We start from the raw sequence: 16,793 nt of genomic DNA on the forward strand, positions 1-16,793 counted from the left end.
GAAATTGAAGGTCATTGATAGGTCTGTGAAAGATGTAGGAGTGGTGAGCTCCTGCAAGGTTGCTGACAACGTTGGTAAGCTGTCAGTCAGAGCCAGCAAAAACAGATCTATAGCCTAGCATTATGCAGTCAGTAGATGGTGAGCGAGTGGCGGTGCTGCCGCAGGCAACTTTCTCCACATCTCCATCTCACTTTTCTAACATGATTTTTTTTTTCCCCCTCTGGGTACTGATTAGCAAATGCACAGCTGATTGGCTTTAGCCCGAGCTTTTTCCCCTTGTGAGCAGTAAATCAATATGTTAGTGCAATTTAAAATCATTGTATGAGGTTACAGTATCTATCAGCAGAGGCCAGAAAGGTTACAACAGTCTTAGGGGATGTGCAAATCGTCAGACTCTAAGATGAATCTTTGATTTGTCTGATCAAATTGAATTTAATTTACACAAATCAAAACACAGCGGAACTGTGAAAGGTCCACGCTGAAAAGATTTTAATGCAACGCTAGAGCAGAACACGTAAATCTAGAGATGCAGATATGGCCTTGGATGCTGCATTGCTATCACAGGTTGGCTGAAAAGTAGTTACAATGCAAACCAACTTGATCTTTTTTGGAGAAGCGTCTGTCTGATCTAGGTAACCCCTAGCAACCCACAGCCGTGAGCCGTACCAAGTGTGTTCTCTCTGTCACAATATATAAATCATCTGTTGCACAACGAGGAATTGTCAAATGAGGCAACAGCAGGCGTTAAGCTGCAGACAAGTCAAACGTCTTCTGTTTTGCTTTGAGGAAGCATTGGGGCAATGGAGAGAATGTGTGCTCCTGTGTCGGTGTTTGTATGTACACGTATGCTTGCTCAGACACGTTTTCCCTGCTTAATGTGTATGTAAATAGATGTCTATATATGTCAGCAAACAGTCATCCCCATGTTTCAAACATGGGAGCATTGGTTCATATGGAAAAACAAGGACTTAAAGAGGAGAGGACCTGGATCTTATCATTCAGTGGTTTAACACTAGCCAGACCTCAACTCGCCAACTCCAGGCAGCAAATTAGGAGCTGGGAGCTGCCGACTGCACTTGTGACAGAGACGTGATGGAGAGCAGGCGAGCTGGGTTGCTTCACAGCTCGCATAGGCCACGATACGACTGGAATGCTCCCCATGTATAGCCAGAATAAGTAGTAAAGGAATGAAAGCTCACGTGGGTGTGTTTGCTTCACATCAGAGAAATTCTGTGCATGTACACAACTTTAACAATAGGATGCTTCATTAATGTAGGAAACTCATTTAACAGCCATCTGTTGCATCAGTTTGTATTATGGCCCGGCAGGCGATACAAAATGTTAAAAAAAAAAGAAAAAAATATGTGATATGCACTTTAGTGGTTTGTGAAAGTGAATTAAAGTGGGAAAAATATTTCCTGCCAGTCGTATTCAGTGCCACTGTTATGCACTGAATAAGGAAACCATTGCTTTTCAGCCAGGAAATTCTATATATTTATTATAGATAACTGCTCACACGTTCATGGGTGCTTTTTTCTGTGGGAGCTTGCTGATTTGAACAAAAGTAATTTTGTTAACTGCAATTGTACTTCACAGTGAAAACCTGAAATGTAAATATATACGAAAACCATTAATATGTAATATATCTGCAAATATTATCAACAGTTTAAACAAACTCGTATTCTGCTGCGGTTGTGTGGATTTCAAGTTCAACTCTACATCACACAACTCTCTGTGATTTGTAACAAACTGCAGCTGAAAGCTCGAGTTTCCCACCTTAGTAGCTATGAGGGTAATACTGACTGTTGCACACACCTAATCTGAGAGTCAAAGAATAAACAGTATTTAGATGCTATATGTACAGACACAAAAGCTCTGCTACTTCCAGTATATTTGATTTTACATTCTAGCCATGACAGTCTGACCACCCACTGAAAACCATTTTTCCTGGTAGTACCTCCACTCTCAGGTTACTTTTATTTTCTTGCACTTCTTTCGCTCTCTGATGGACATACCATATAATGTATTAAGTAGAAAGACACCTGAGTTATTAGTTCATTTTGTGTCACATTACAAGACATAATTCATCTGGTAAAGATCTAAAACACCCAGACTGAAGACTTTGTTATGTTACCACTATGTTTTTTTTTTAATGTGGCCCTTTTTTTGTGTGGATGACCATTTACAGTACATCCGGAAAGTATTCACAGTGCTTCACTTGTTCCATGTTACAGCCTTATTCCAAAATAGATTAAACAGATTTTTCACCTCAAAATTCTACACACTCCATAATGACAGAGTGAAAAAAGTTTGCTTGAAATTCATGCAAATTTATTTAATAAAAAAGCAAAAATATGTAAGATGTACATAAGTTCGCAAACTCAAGGCACTCAAAATTGAGCTCAGGTGCATCCTGCTTCCGCTGATCATCTGTCAGATGTTTCTACAACTTGATTGGAGTCCACCTGTGGTAAATTTGGTTGATTGGGCATGATTTAGAAAGGCACACACCTGTCTATAAAGGTTTTCATAGCTGACAGTGCATATCTGAGCACAAACCAAGCCATGAAGTCCAAGGAATTGTTTGTAATACTCCAAGAAATGATTGTAACAACACACCGAGTTGGGGAAAGGTATAGAAACATTTCTGCAGTATTGAAGGTGCCAGTGAGAACAGTGGGTTCCATCATTCATAAGGGCTTTACTAAGAGAGGTGACCAAGAACCCGAACCTTTCAGAAGGACAACATTTTCTGCAGCTCTCTGCCAATCAGGCCTGTATGGTAGAGTGGCCAGATGGAAAACTCCTCAAAGTTAAAGTCAAATGAGGGCCCACATGGAGTTTGCCAAAAGGCATCTGACGGACTCTTAGACCTTGAGAAACAAAATACTCTAATGAAACAATGACTGAAGACATCCGCCTGAATGCCAAGCGTCATATCTGAAGGAATGCACCTGGACAGTGCCGTTCCTACAGTGAAGCATGGTGGTGATGGCATCAGGCTGTGGGAATGTTTTTCAGTAGCAGGAACTGGGAGACTAGTCAGAATTTAGGAAAAGATGAATGTATGTCTGTACAGAGACATCCTTGATGATAACCTGCTGCAGTGTGCTCTGGAGTGGGGCAAAGGTTGCTTGCAGTGTCAAACTCAAAAAAAAATACTTGAGGCTGCAAAAGGTGCTTCAACCAAGTATTGAACAAAGGCTGTGAAGACTTTGTATGTGATATATATATATATATATATATATATATATATATATATATATATATATATATATATCACATACAAAGTCTCTTCATATATATATATATATATATATATATATATATATATATATATATATATATATATATATATATATATATATATATATATATATATATATATATATATAGAGGCCTGGTAGCTTGATATATATATATATATATATATATATATATATATATATATATATATATATATATATATATATATATATATATATATATATATATATATATTTAATAATAAATTTAAAAAAATTTCAAGCAAACTTTTTTTCATTTTGTCATTATAAGGAATTATGTGGAGAATTCCAAGGTGAAAAAAGGATTAAACACATTTTGGATTAAGGCTGTAACAGGCTGAAAAATTGTGGAACAAGTGAAGCTTTCTGAATGCACCGTGTCTGTAAGAAAAGAAGACATGCATTTTTTAAAAACAATGTAATGTTGTGGGGACAAAATATATTTTCATGAGTGTTTTACACAAAAAGCAAGCCTGTAGAGAAGAAATAATTGAATTTTGTGGTGCAGTCTAAGTTCATGGTTGGTTTAAAGTTAGATTTAGGTAAGTGTTTGGTCTCCAGGATATGAATGTAAATCAGTTCAACGTCCTTTGAAGTGATGGAAACACCTCCATGTGTATATACAGTATATCTGCATGTGTTTCAAGAGTGTATTTACAGAGTCAAGCAGGCTTGAATCCAGACACCCCTCATATGATCCTCTGTCTCCATTCCTTATCAACAGCACTTTGTCGTCCCTGCCTTCCTGTCAGTGCTGTGTGTCTGCACCACCTCTCTGCCTGATAGCCAGCAGCCGCCCAAATACACCTGCATTTTATCACACTGCAGCTGCTTCCCCCTTTGCTCACAGATGAAGCACACCCTTGTTTCAGGACCAACGATAACCATGTGCATTTTTGTTCATATTTGCATACACTGCTGAAAGACTTCTTAGGGAGGAGTTCTGCTGTATTTAATTTACCTGTCAGAATTTTCTAAACTTTATAAACATTACGGCTCATTGTGCATGAAATCTATTCACTGAAACTAGTAGAGAAGGATGCTGTGGCTCCAAAGTCTAATCGCAAGATTTATTTTTTTCCCCAGAAAACATTGCTTCACTCAAATGAATCGAGATGTAAACATAGCCAGTCATTAGCTAAGAGTGTTTGCGCAAATAGCAGCATACTGCAGCAACAAATTGGACAATTAAGCATAGCTGCATGTCTCGCACTTCTTGCTGATACTTGATTGTGATGAGGGAAACAGGAAAATGATTGTACTGAATTTGCATGCATTTTTTTTTAAAGCTCAAGCTGCTTTTCTTCATTTGGAGTTCAAATAAGTAAGAAATAAAAAAAAGTTTGATGACTCTTTCTGTTTAATTTGTGTGTAAATTGTTATGACGTTTTAAAAGCTCGGAGGTAATCCGTGAAATATACACTCTTTTCCTGTTAGATCTACTGTGCCTTGCTTCCCAACACCATTCAACTCGTCTACCTCACTCCGAGTCACCACGTGCTTATCACACAGCTTCTCATATTTCCTTTTACCAAACCCATTGGTCTTATCTATTCCAACACTCCTTTCTGTGATGCACTGCATTGTATATCTTTTCTCTCCATCCCTTCATTCCACTAGCGCTGTACTTTTCAGGTCCAGACTGTCTGGTTTTCATCAGCTCAGCCTGCTGGTACCATTTTGACGCCCACCAGGCGTGCTGCAAGTCAGGACTGTGATAACCTGCCCTGAGGCCGCCCTGTTCCATAAGCAAACATCCCTTACTTTTAGCCCCGACTGAAAAGAACAGACTAGACTGTGCTGCAGTGCACAAATAACATTTCTGTGAATGAATTTTTTTTTAAATGAAACATAAAAATTGCTTCGAAACACAGACACATATTTAGTTTTATGCTTAAAGTGAGAAAGAGTAGCAGCATTTCCCTCAACTCAAATAAAATGAGGTCAAGACCAGCAAATGTCCTTTGTTTAGAAATCTGAATCCTACCTGCTCTATAATAGAGAAGGTACTGTGCCACAGCTGGTTTGAGGGAAGGACACAGTATGATAAAAAAAGCCTCAGTGAAGTGGCACTACAGCAGTTTCTTACTGGAATAAGTTTCTTTTTTAGCTGTTATCATTCAAGTTTCATCCAAAATTGTACCTGTTCAGTGCTCAGCCTGGAGACCAAGTGAGACAAAGAGACAAGTACCGCTGATGAAGCCAACAGATAGTCCAATTTCCACTCTGTATAGTGTCAAGAGAAGAGGCAGGAATGGATTGCATGTGTGTGTGTGTGTGTGTGTGTGTAGGTGTGTGTGTATTTGCACGAAGAAAAATAGCCCTTCTGAGAATGAAATTCAGACCTAAAGCATTTGCTTTAAACTGGCCACAGACTGATGACTGATGCTGCAAATAACAAAATGACAACAGTAAAATGTGTCTTTAAATAAAGGCACACATTAAATGGGACACACCATTTAATCTTTGAATTCAGGTGTTTTCAGTCTCATTGCCAAAGAAGTTTAAAATCAAACAACTAGGCATGCAGTCCACCCTTTACAGACATTTTTGAAATAATAGATTGTTCTAATAAGCTCACTGTATTCAATCATCTTACTGTAACAGGATGGCACAGTTGTAAGAAGTCAGCTTGTGAAATATCTTCCCTCCACGATAGTCCAAAATCAGCTGTTTATGGGATTATTGCAAAGTGGAAGCATTTAGGAACCACAGCAACTCAGCCATGAATTTTCAGGCCACGTAAAGTTACAGTCTTCGAGTGCTGAGGTGCACGGTGGGTAAAAGCTGTCATCGCTCTGCTGGCTCAATAACTGCAGAGCTCCAAAGCTCCTCTGGCATTAACATCAACACAAAAACTGTGCGGCGGGAGCTTCACAGCCCGGGTTTCAATGGTCCTGTAGGCAGAATGTGTTTTGTCCATATAACGTATAATGTTGAATTTTCCCACATCTTTTTGTTCTTCTTTATGTTGTCACTCTACTTGAATTCTGCAGTAGTGATGAACAAACCTCAAAAAGCCACTGACAGCATAATACACTCAAAGCACTTTCCAAAACCGAGCCTCTCTTTAAAATCAATCATCTGCCTCAAATCACCCTCCAATGTTTTTCCCATCAGCTTCGAGGCCAACTATTTGTCATTCTCTCATGGAAAACCCTACACCTTATAACACGACAGACAGAACTGAGTAGAAGACAGGGGGACATACACAGGAGAGTTGTGTGAGTATTTAAACAGAGCTGATGGAACAATAGCGTGGCGTCCAGCGCACCGCTCTCTACCCTCTACACCTTTACTTGGCAAACGCAAAATAGAGAGGGAGACAGTAAGTGGTTTAAGATGTGCTTGGTAAATCGTAAAAAGCGCATATATCTTTGTCTGTGTGTGTGTGTGTGTGTGTGTGTGTGTGGGTGGGTGGGAGAGAAAGCTAGTGGATTTGGGGTTGAGAAAAAATCATGTTTAAATGTTGTTTCTTTCAATCTGTGAGTGCATTTTTGTGCGTTTGAACGTGTGTTTGTGTCTATCTGAATATACCAACATATGTGTTTGTTTCTGCCCACGCGCATGCTTGTGTGTATGTGGGAAAGCAAGGGAGCAGCCTACATTGTGTAGGCTCTGCACCAGCTGTGTGGGCCATGTGGAGGAGGATGTATCAGGGGGTCAGGAGCTGGCAGCTGGCAGGGAGGAAGGGAGTCCGGTGCTGTGCCTAGAGGCCCAGACATTAGGAGCTGCACTACACACTGCTCAGAGTTGTGTGTGTGTATATATATGTGTGTGTCAGAAAAAAGTTTTAGCATGAAAATGAGCGCGGCCGTGGCGGTGCAAGTTTTTATTAAATCAGATAAGCGCGTTAACACATTAACACCGAGGAAAACACACACACACACACACACACACTGCCACCTCATAAGAAACCCTCTCTGTTGAGGGTTGTCCTCCAGAGTCAGTGCAGACACCCAGCATGCACACACTGTGCTGAGTTTGCGGCTAAGGGAGTCATTAACACCTTCGCTGGGTGTCTGGTTTTCCTCTGACACCGCTGATGGTTTTGACCTCTGGAGTGGAGAGGTCACACAAAAGTCACGTGCGTTGCTTCCAGGGACCATATAACATCACCGCAACTCACAGAGGAATATCAGACTAAGCGATTCTGATGTGATGTATTCATTCATTCATTCATTCATGTAGTTTTTGGCTATGGTAAAATGAACAGTCACAGAAGCACCAAAAATAAAGAATTTATTGTTATAACTGAAAGAAAGTGCACCAAAATAGAGTCATATCTGACATTTCTGAAAATCTATGCCATGTTCAGCAAATCAGTGATGCAGTGATGATCAACCAGTCGTAAGCTTCCATGTTAGCAGACGTGCACACAAGAGACGAGTGTCTGAGCAATTCAATTCAGCTGTGTAGCCAGAAATACTAGGCCCTGTTTTGTAACTTTTTTGCTTCTAGTGAAAAGGCACGCAGGAACCAGGAAAACTGTTAAAAGTATTTCCAAGTTTGGTTATAAATGTGGGTAAACTTTGGTAGTTTCTTTTTCTTATCTGCATTTTTTTAAAAAAAGGTTTCAAATAAAGACTCATTTTCTCACCGCTTGTGTTTTTCTTGTTCGAGTCTGCTCGTACAGATGTTTCCAGGTCTCTGCAAAGATTTTGATTAGTAAAATATTATCATTACAGATAAGAGTAATGGCTAACACTGTGAATACAAGTTGTGAATACAAGCTGGAACAACTTGGAATTTAACTATCCCATTAAGGACCCGACGCTTAGTAAGAAACAGTTTGTCAAAGCTGTGAAAGCAAACCACAGCTCCAACCGGTCGTGGCAAACAGCCACCCTCTCAGAGCCTGATTTGGCTTGAGGTTTCTTCCTGTTAAAAGGGAGACTGTGTTTTTTCTCTCCTTACTTTTGCCAAGTGCTTAGTCTCAGGGGATTGTTGGATCACTGAGTTTCTAGCTATAATATCATGGCTTCTTTACCATACAGTATAGGGTGGCTGTGTTGCTGAGATGAGTATTGTTGTAAATACTTTTAAAAAGGGATAAAACTGTATTGCACAACTATTTTCATTGTAAACCAATTTGCAGAGAACAGCTGGTCCAATTAACACCGACTTTATTAAAAAAGAAAAAAGAAAAGCTAAGGAGAATGTTCTGTAACCTCAAAAATTAAAGCCTATTCCAATCAAACTACCTCTAATCATCATTGTCAGAGACTCCCTGAGGTGAATGTAATGTGTCTCACTGGCTGATAAAGCTTCTATACGCTGGCACGTCTAGAAATACGCCGCAACATCTGTGAAGCTACTCGAGGTCCTAGTGTTTCACTCCGCTCCCAGCTAAAGCAAACAAGGGGAAACATATTGGGAAGGAATTAGGGACAGATTTGAGACAGGCTGTATTGTTAAGCCTTCAACAGTGACATGTCTGTTTCGGTCAACGTCTACAGACTGCCTGACCTGGCAACGGCTTTATGAACTTCACAGTCTCAGCCAACATTTGTGAAGTATGGATTTGCGAGGTTATGCACATTTAAAATGGAAACTTTTGTCCAGAAAACTAATACAGGAAGTTTTTTTAAAAATAGAAATTATTGAAATTTTAAATAAAACTACAAAGCGACATTTTGAAAAATCGTGCTCCGATGAGAGTTAACTTACTTTGCCTACAGCAAGTGTGGCTCACACCAACCACCACATTCAGTGATATAAATACAAGGCATCACCACTACCCAGTCCTCTCGCTTCGAAATAGCACACAAATGCACACGGGCAAAGCCGCGCAGTCCACCAGACAGACGAACACCCGCTCATTTGTTTCATTTGAGAGCAGAAAAACTGAACAGACGCCGGCTTCTCCTTTCGGCACGGTGCCGGCCGTGGTGGCAGTAGCAGGGGTTGGCGGCAGCACGCTCATCATTCCACAAAACCCCAGCCAGATGTCCCAGAGCCTGGAAGGCAGGTGGGCTGGGCCCCCCCCCTCTGCCGCACCGCGATGATGCTGGCAGCTCTTCAGACCTGCTGGGTATAACCTTTAATTCACATGCTTTTCCTGGCACGGTGGGCTGAGGGGCTGCCATCTGCCTGGCCTGTTGTGGTGTGGAGAGAGAGAGAGAGAGCGCGAAAGAGAGAGAGTGAGAGGAAATGAGAGGAGGAGAGAGAGTGGAAGTGTGTCTGTTTGTGTGAGAGTTGCGGTGGCACACTGGATGACTGAGCTGCCCAGGAGCCACCTCACAGGATACTGTTCTGGTGGTCCATCAGCAGACCCACACACACATATATACATATATATATATAAAATCACAGAGTTAGAGTGCGTTCATAAAATCCTGCTTACTCAGTGCTTACTAATGCTTATGTTTAATCAAGATCGCACATGCTGACACACAAAGCAGTTTCCTGACTAAATGTGAACAGTTTAAACTGCGTCCTAATAAAGACGTAGCGGGGTGTTCTATCAAACGTCAACACCTTGCACAGATGCTCACCAGATGCAACGATTTCTACTTGATCCAAAGGCAACTCTGATTATTTACAGTATCCTCTTTCATCTGTTTGCTAACAGACATATTGCTTTTCAGTTCTCTCTGTCATGAAGGAAGGGCAGAGCTGTGTGGCTCAGAACAGATGTCATTGATAATCCTGAGCATAATGAAACCCAGCTGACCCCTAAGTCATGATACAGTCAACAAACATAGTGACAGTCACTGAGGAGGTGAGCAGAAGAACCACGTCCCTCGGATCACACATGCCAGGAACAGTCAAATTACAATGTTGGGTATTATAGCCAGACTGAGTGAACTGATAAGATCTTTGAAAGTTTGGAGAAGAGGTTTGAACGTGTCTTTATCTTAAGTTGTGGGGTAAGGGTTTTTTTTTTCACATGACATGATAGGGGCTTGCTTTTCCTGTGGTTGAAAGATAATGTGTATTAAAATGTTGAAAATAAAAATATAGAAAATGAAGAACTCTATCAAGCAGTATGAAAGACTCGAGTTTATTATAGGCAGAAGTTTTTCAGATTCCATGGAAGTGCCGTTTGTTTTGGGATTCTCCGTGACGAAGGAGCACACCCTGAACCCGATCACCACCAAGAGCAGCTCTGAGTTTTCATTGTGCTGGAGGAGCACTATTAAAAAGCAAGTCTGCAAGTCATTAATTTAATTCTTGAGAACTTTTAAACACACCAGAGGAAGGTTAAACTTAAAGAATGAACTAAAGACATTGCAAATGCTGTTTATGGTGTTAACAACTGTTTGTGAATCCCTGTGAAACAATAGCTATTGTTTTGTGATAACCTTGTTCGTGTTATTTTAATTGATTTCGATATTTCAGCGAAATATCAGAATATTAAAATTGCGTTCTCACTGCGTCTCTTTCTCTCATCAATGCCTCGAGACTCTGGTCCTACTTACATTCCTGTATTCTGTAAACCTCACATAGGTTGTGTTTGCGTCTTGCAATAAATATTTGTATGTTTGTGTCACGTTGTGCTTTGTCTGTTTCCTTTTTCTGCTGTATGGATAGAGGAGACTTTAATTTTTGAGTCTTGAGGTACTGCCAGCCTTCCAGTTTCAATTATAAATGCTTTGTAAGGCACAACTTGTCCACATTTTAGATGTGGTCACAATAATTAACAAGTGTTTAGGGCAGCACATTGGTTAGTGCCGTTGCCTCACAGCAAGAAGGTCCTGAGTTCCCTCCCGGTACTCCAGCTTCCTTCCACAGTCCAAAGACATGTAGTTAGTGGGGTTAGGTTAACTGGTGATTCTAAATCACCCATAGATGTGGATGTGATTGTGAGTTTCCTGTCTTAACCACTGTGACAGACGTGTGACCTGTGACAGGCACCAGCCAGCCCACACCCTGCAACCAACCCCACGCCCTGCAACCCTGAACTGGATTCTCAGAAAAAAATGGATGGATGGAACAACTATTTATAAAACCAAGAGTAATCACTATAATAATACACAACTGATAATTAGTGCATACCTAATATGCATAAGTCATTATACTACATACAAATCTATATATCTATATATTTTAGAAACAATTTACTTAGATGAACCATTAACAGCTCCTAAATAATGATGTAATACTTTATTCAGAAATGGTTAAAGTCTCATTTATTAAGTATGAAAACTTATTAATTGAGAACAAAGCATTTACAACTCTGTTTATAAGTCAAATACTAATGTATACTAATGTAGCCGCAGTGCTTTATAAATGATGTGTGACGTATTCCCTAATACCTCAGTAATGCCTGAAAGCATATAGTTATTATAAAGTATAACCAAAATGAATATCTAAAATATTACTGGGCTAAAATAAAATGACATAAAATGTAACTTAGAGATTAGATTTTACAAATTCTCGACATTAACTTTACTCACACATGCCTCTTCATAATACTACTCTCTTTATTACGTGCAGCACATATTATTAGCCGATGCTATATGGTGACTGATACTTGTTTTAATCTGAAACCATTTGAATTCAGTTGTTTGCCATTCCCACTTTTCACAACTAAAGAGGGAACGGGAGATAAAATTTTTTAAAAAGTGATTGTGTCAGAGTAGCAGAGAGTGGAAAAGAGAGAAAAACAGAGTGAATATCTTCATTTAATTCCTTTGAGTTAAATGAAGTGAAAGAATGATAAAGGCAAAGTGAGAGAGGGGGAGTCAGAGTCGGACGGAGGGAGCAGAGCAGAAGATGGATGATAAGCAGCGTGCGGCGCATGTGAAAGATAATGAATAGAAAGAAAATTTCCAGAAATAGCAGAAGAGGAAGAAGTAGAGAAAATGGAACGAAGAGCGAGAAAGAGAGAGAGGGGTGCTGCAGAGAGGCAGCCACAGGCCTGCTGTGTGGTGCATGGCGGAGACTCATCATTCAGCTAATTATGATCAGGCTTTTCCCTGCAGGCACAGCAGCGCTGGAAATGGAAAGTCTTTGTTCTCACACACCCCAATGGAAGCGATGGGGCATGGCGCCATGCAGATGAGATGTGTGTACACACACGTATACACGTATACAGACACACACATACAAACACAAGCAAGCATGCAGCCTCATTAACACTACATGCACGCACTGTGCTTACTCCCACACACACATTCTTGTGTACATACACACACACAATCACTATTCACACCACGCTTCTCTCTTAATGCATGTTGCCAGCCATTTATACATTCCCCCCTCACACAAACACACACCTCATGATCATGCAGTGCCCCACAAAAAAGCACACACACAAACACACACAGCGTACACGTAAACAAACAGTATCAGAATCACAGAGAACGCATCGGAACATTATGATGATACCATCAATTAAGTTTGCACCTACTGAGCCAAGTTATCCATCTCTATTATAGAATACGAGCCTCCTTTAGAAAGACCAGTGGGGTATTCAATTAGAAAAGTGAAGAAAACAATGGAGTTACATCCAACAAGGATTAAAGAGACTCTAAAAAAGTAAATTTGAGCTTTTCATTAATTACAGGGGCTTTTGTGCCAAGTTAGAGCAATTAGGACAAACGCAAGCACACAATATTGCCGAGCAGATTTGTGGGGTCAGATATCAAACCAAATTATCCATAATGACAACAACTACCTGTCAGAACCACGCTGTGACGTTCATGGCTACTGAGCAGCACTTTTTAATTAAAATTTATGGGTATTTCAAACACTTCATTACAAAAAGGGAAATGATTGCTTTATTAATAAAGAAAGCAAAATTGAAACCCTGCCAAGAAATTGGCATTGGACCTAATGCATAAGCACCCTGCTTAATCCAAATATTTTATGATGATTTCAAAGGCCTAATCAAATCTGCGGCAACTTCCATTCATAGAATTTTCTTCAGAGCGTGGATATTATTTCAAATATGATGCAAATCTAAACACAGATATGAAATGTGATAACATATTTGTCATTTGAGGAAGGCATATATCTCACACTGGCAGTTAGGTGTTCACAGTGAACACGACTGCACATCCTCTTAGAACAAGCAGATGAAAACCGTGCTGACTGTTACACAAAACAATTATCTGACTTGACAGATGTAGAAAATATAAAGACTGTGCACAGAAGATTTAAGTTTCAGTCTAGACTGAGAAACAGGTGTGTGTGTGTGTGTGTACCACGTTTACATATCTTTGTGGGGACCAAACATTGGAAGTTTACTAAACTTGTGGGGACCAACAGCCCTTCTGAGGACAAAATCCCCACTCCCACGAGTTTGAGACTCAAAATTTGGTTTTAGCGTCAGGGGTACAAGGGTTAGACTAAGGGTTCGGGTTAGGCATTCATTTCTGATGGTTAGGGTTAGGGGAAGTGGCTAAGGAAAGCATTAGGTCCCCACAAAGACATGAAAACACGACTGTGTGTGTGTATAAATACACACATATACATATACACATACATATATATTCTAAAAAAGTTTTGGCACTCATGTATTTCAAATTAAATCCCTGGGTTATGTCATGACAACAACCAGGTAATTTACTATAGATACACTTGAGCTTCTTTGGTTGTTTTAGCTTCATGATTGGTATTTAAAAGTACTATTTAAGGTTCACTTTTAATCTGACAGCTACAATAAAACTACAACATCTGATTCCTTCCTTCCTACTTCGCTAAATTGACTTCCAAACTTAAGTTCACTCGGAAATTCTTTGGTTCTGGTATATTTTTTCTAAGTATGAGCCTGAAGATCTCATGAAGCACAGCTGCTTTCTTGCTCCTGAATAATTGGTCCATTGAGTCCACTCCTTATCTGAAATATTTCGGAGACTGACTTTTCTCTCTATGAGTGTGTGAAACAAAGAGCAGGCAATAATTATGGTTCATGTTCCTTGTGGAGTTACTCTCAGGTGATTCGCCCACTTTGTAAGCAGCACTTTGTCTCCTCTTCGCAGCCATCAGGTGCTTCAGCGCTGTCCAGCAAAAACACTACAGAGCCTACGCTTATACTGAAATCCTTTCAAGTAGCAACTACAGAAGTAACTGCGGGGATATTCTGCATTAAAGAAAATTATTGGGTAGTGTAGCTGATACTCATTTCTAAAGAAAAAAAAATAAAGATGTCAGGAAAAAAAGGGATAGACTGACTCACCAGATGCATGCTGTCTCTGTAATGCTGAAGAAGCAAAGTGCTTAACGAATTATCCAAAAGGAAAAAGATGGATGTGGAAATACTAGGAATAATATAGGCCAAGCCAGAGGGAAATAGCTACAGAAGCGTAGTAATTAACTACATTTCGAAGTGTGGAAAGCAATAACTAGGTCTACACTATTTAGAGAGTCTGATAAACAGCATATCACCAAAAAACCATACAATGAGGAAGAGGACAAAGGTCATGTGTCAGACAGAAATATCTCTGCAGTGATCTCACAGGATCTCACAGGAACACGGATCCTTTAAAATGATTTATGATTGAAATTATTTGTTTTGTGTGCAAGGGTGTGAATACTTTGCGTGGATGTTGAGTTCCTTCAGAAAACTGAATGATATTTATCCAACATTAAATAAATAAAATAATAAATAAAAACATCTGTTTGCCTCTTTCAAATCATTTGTGACTAGACAAAGTGTGGAACATACTCAGATAATGATTTCATGCTTTTTCCAAGAGGAAACGTGCCGATGTCTTACAGTTTCAGTGTCTCTGACTGCAAACGCCCCTGTGCTGCTGGAAAATACTGGCCAAAAAACCTCAAAAAATGCATGTATTGTTGTGATTTCATGCCGGGTATTGTTACTGGACATATTTTTTCATGAAGTCTAGCATTACAGCCCCCTGGCAGCCAGGGAAGATCTCTTGGCATGGCTCTTCAGCACTCTCCGACTCCCCTCTCTTGTTTACAGCACAAACACATCTGCCTTTCACGCATAAGTGGCTCCTCAGAGCTGTGCAGCGGTAAATGATATCCCCCTGCTCCCAGATAGAGGTGTGTATCTCAGAATAATGTCCCCAAAGCTGAGAAGACTTGGAAAAAAAACAAAAAAATGAAATAAAAAACCCAGGCTGTTTTAATGAGCTGCTTATTATTGTTTGGGTGCCTTGTGTGTGCGTGTTTGTGCCTAGTAAATACAGGCACATGCATGTACAGTATATAGCCTTTTTTTTAAAAGTATATTTGAGGAATTAGTACTTTTCATTAATTGGTTGTTTTTGGTAGTGTTGGTGAGTGTCAGCAGTGAATAGAAATGGATAAATGGATTGAGTTTATTCCAAACAAGCCCTGTACTTCCCTTTTTTTGTCGATTTTAGATGGGCTCAACTTCTGTTGTATGGAATGTAAATTAAAAAAAATATCTCCAAACTAACAAATCAAAACAAAACAACACAAAACAAAACTAACAAGAACTAAAATAAATGTCAAGATGAATATTATTGAGAATGGTTACAAGGACTGTAAGCAACCAGGTTTAATAAACTAGGAGAGCTTCACATTTTCATTTTGTTTAAATGCTGTTTAAATTGTTTCTTCCCTAAGTGTAGATGTCACTGCATCTTTGGTTTTCCATTATTGTCTATAAATGCCATCAACCTGTGAGGGACCACAGATGAAAAGTTCTCATGTTGATTAATGTGCTTTGGCCCTTTTAAATGAAATAAACATTCAGTTCGGTATCTATCTAGCTTTTGTTGTTGACAGTAGCTGGACTCTGTAAAACTGTCACTGGATATGGTTGCCTTTACAAAATCATTATTAAATCAAAATATGGAAATATCCCAATTCTAATGTTGTCACAGTCAATGCTGTTTTTGAAATAAGTTTTTGTAAAATACAGTAAATATAGCAGTATGTAGTTAGCCAAAATGGCCGTTACAGTAGAGTCAGAGAGAAGAACTTGAATTAAATTATGTAATTTCTTCTTTTCTTTCTTTCAGATAATTGATCTGTCTTGCAGCTATCCACTTCCTTTCACTATCTCATTTAACTCTCCTTTCATATTTGTAATCACCATATATGCCCATGGTAAAATCTTAGTACCAAGCTTTTGCACACTTTGCACTTCCTATTTGACAGACTCTCCACTCAGATGAGTCTCCTTGGTTACTCACCTGCAGCAGACGTAAATAGACTGTATTGTTGACTTACTTGCTTACAGTATGCATGAACTTATCTTCCATGTCTAAGTGTCAAATACAGTTTCATAAGTACTTCTTTAGCTTATTGTTTCTTTAACAATGTCTTGCACTCATCAACAAACAATATCAACTCCTTAAGGACTAATCACAGGAGTAAACTTGTGTATACTGAATGAATTATTCAAACAAATGCTGCAAACAGTGTTGTGCAGCAACCTTATAAGTCTGTGAAGAACAAAAACAACTAGAAATGAGCCTCACTCTGAGATTATCAGTCACTTCAGTATGTCAGAGCACTGGCATGCTGGGAAAAGCTGTCACTGCGGTGAACTGGTGGGTTTGAGGTTACGATGGCCTGATCAGACCGCACTCTTATTCCTGGTGGAGACAGCCA

This window comes from Oreochromis aureus, linkage group 22 (genome assembly GCF_013358895.1).
Source record: "Oreochromis aureus strain Israel breed Guangdong linkage group 22, ZZ_aureus, whole genome shotgun sequence".
NCBI classification, from domain to species: domain Eukaryota; kingdom Metazoa; phylum Chordata; class Actinopteri; order Cichliformes; family Cichlidae; genus Oreochromis; species Oreochromis aureus.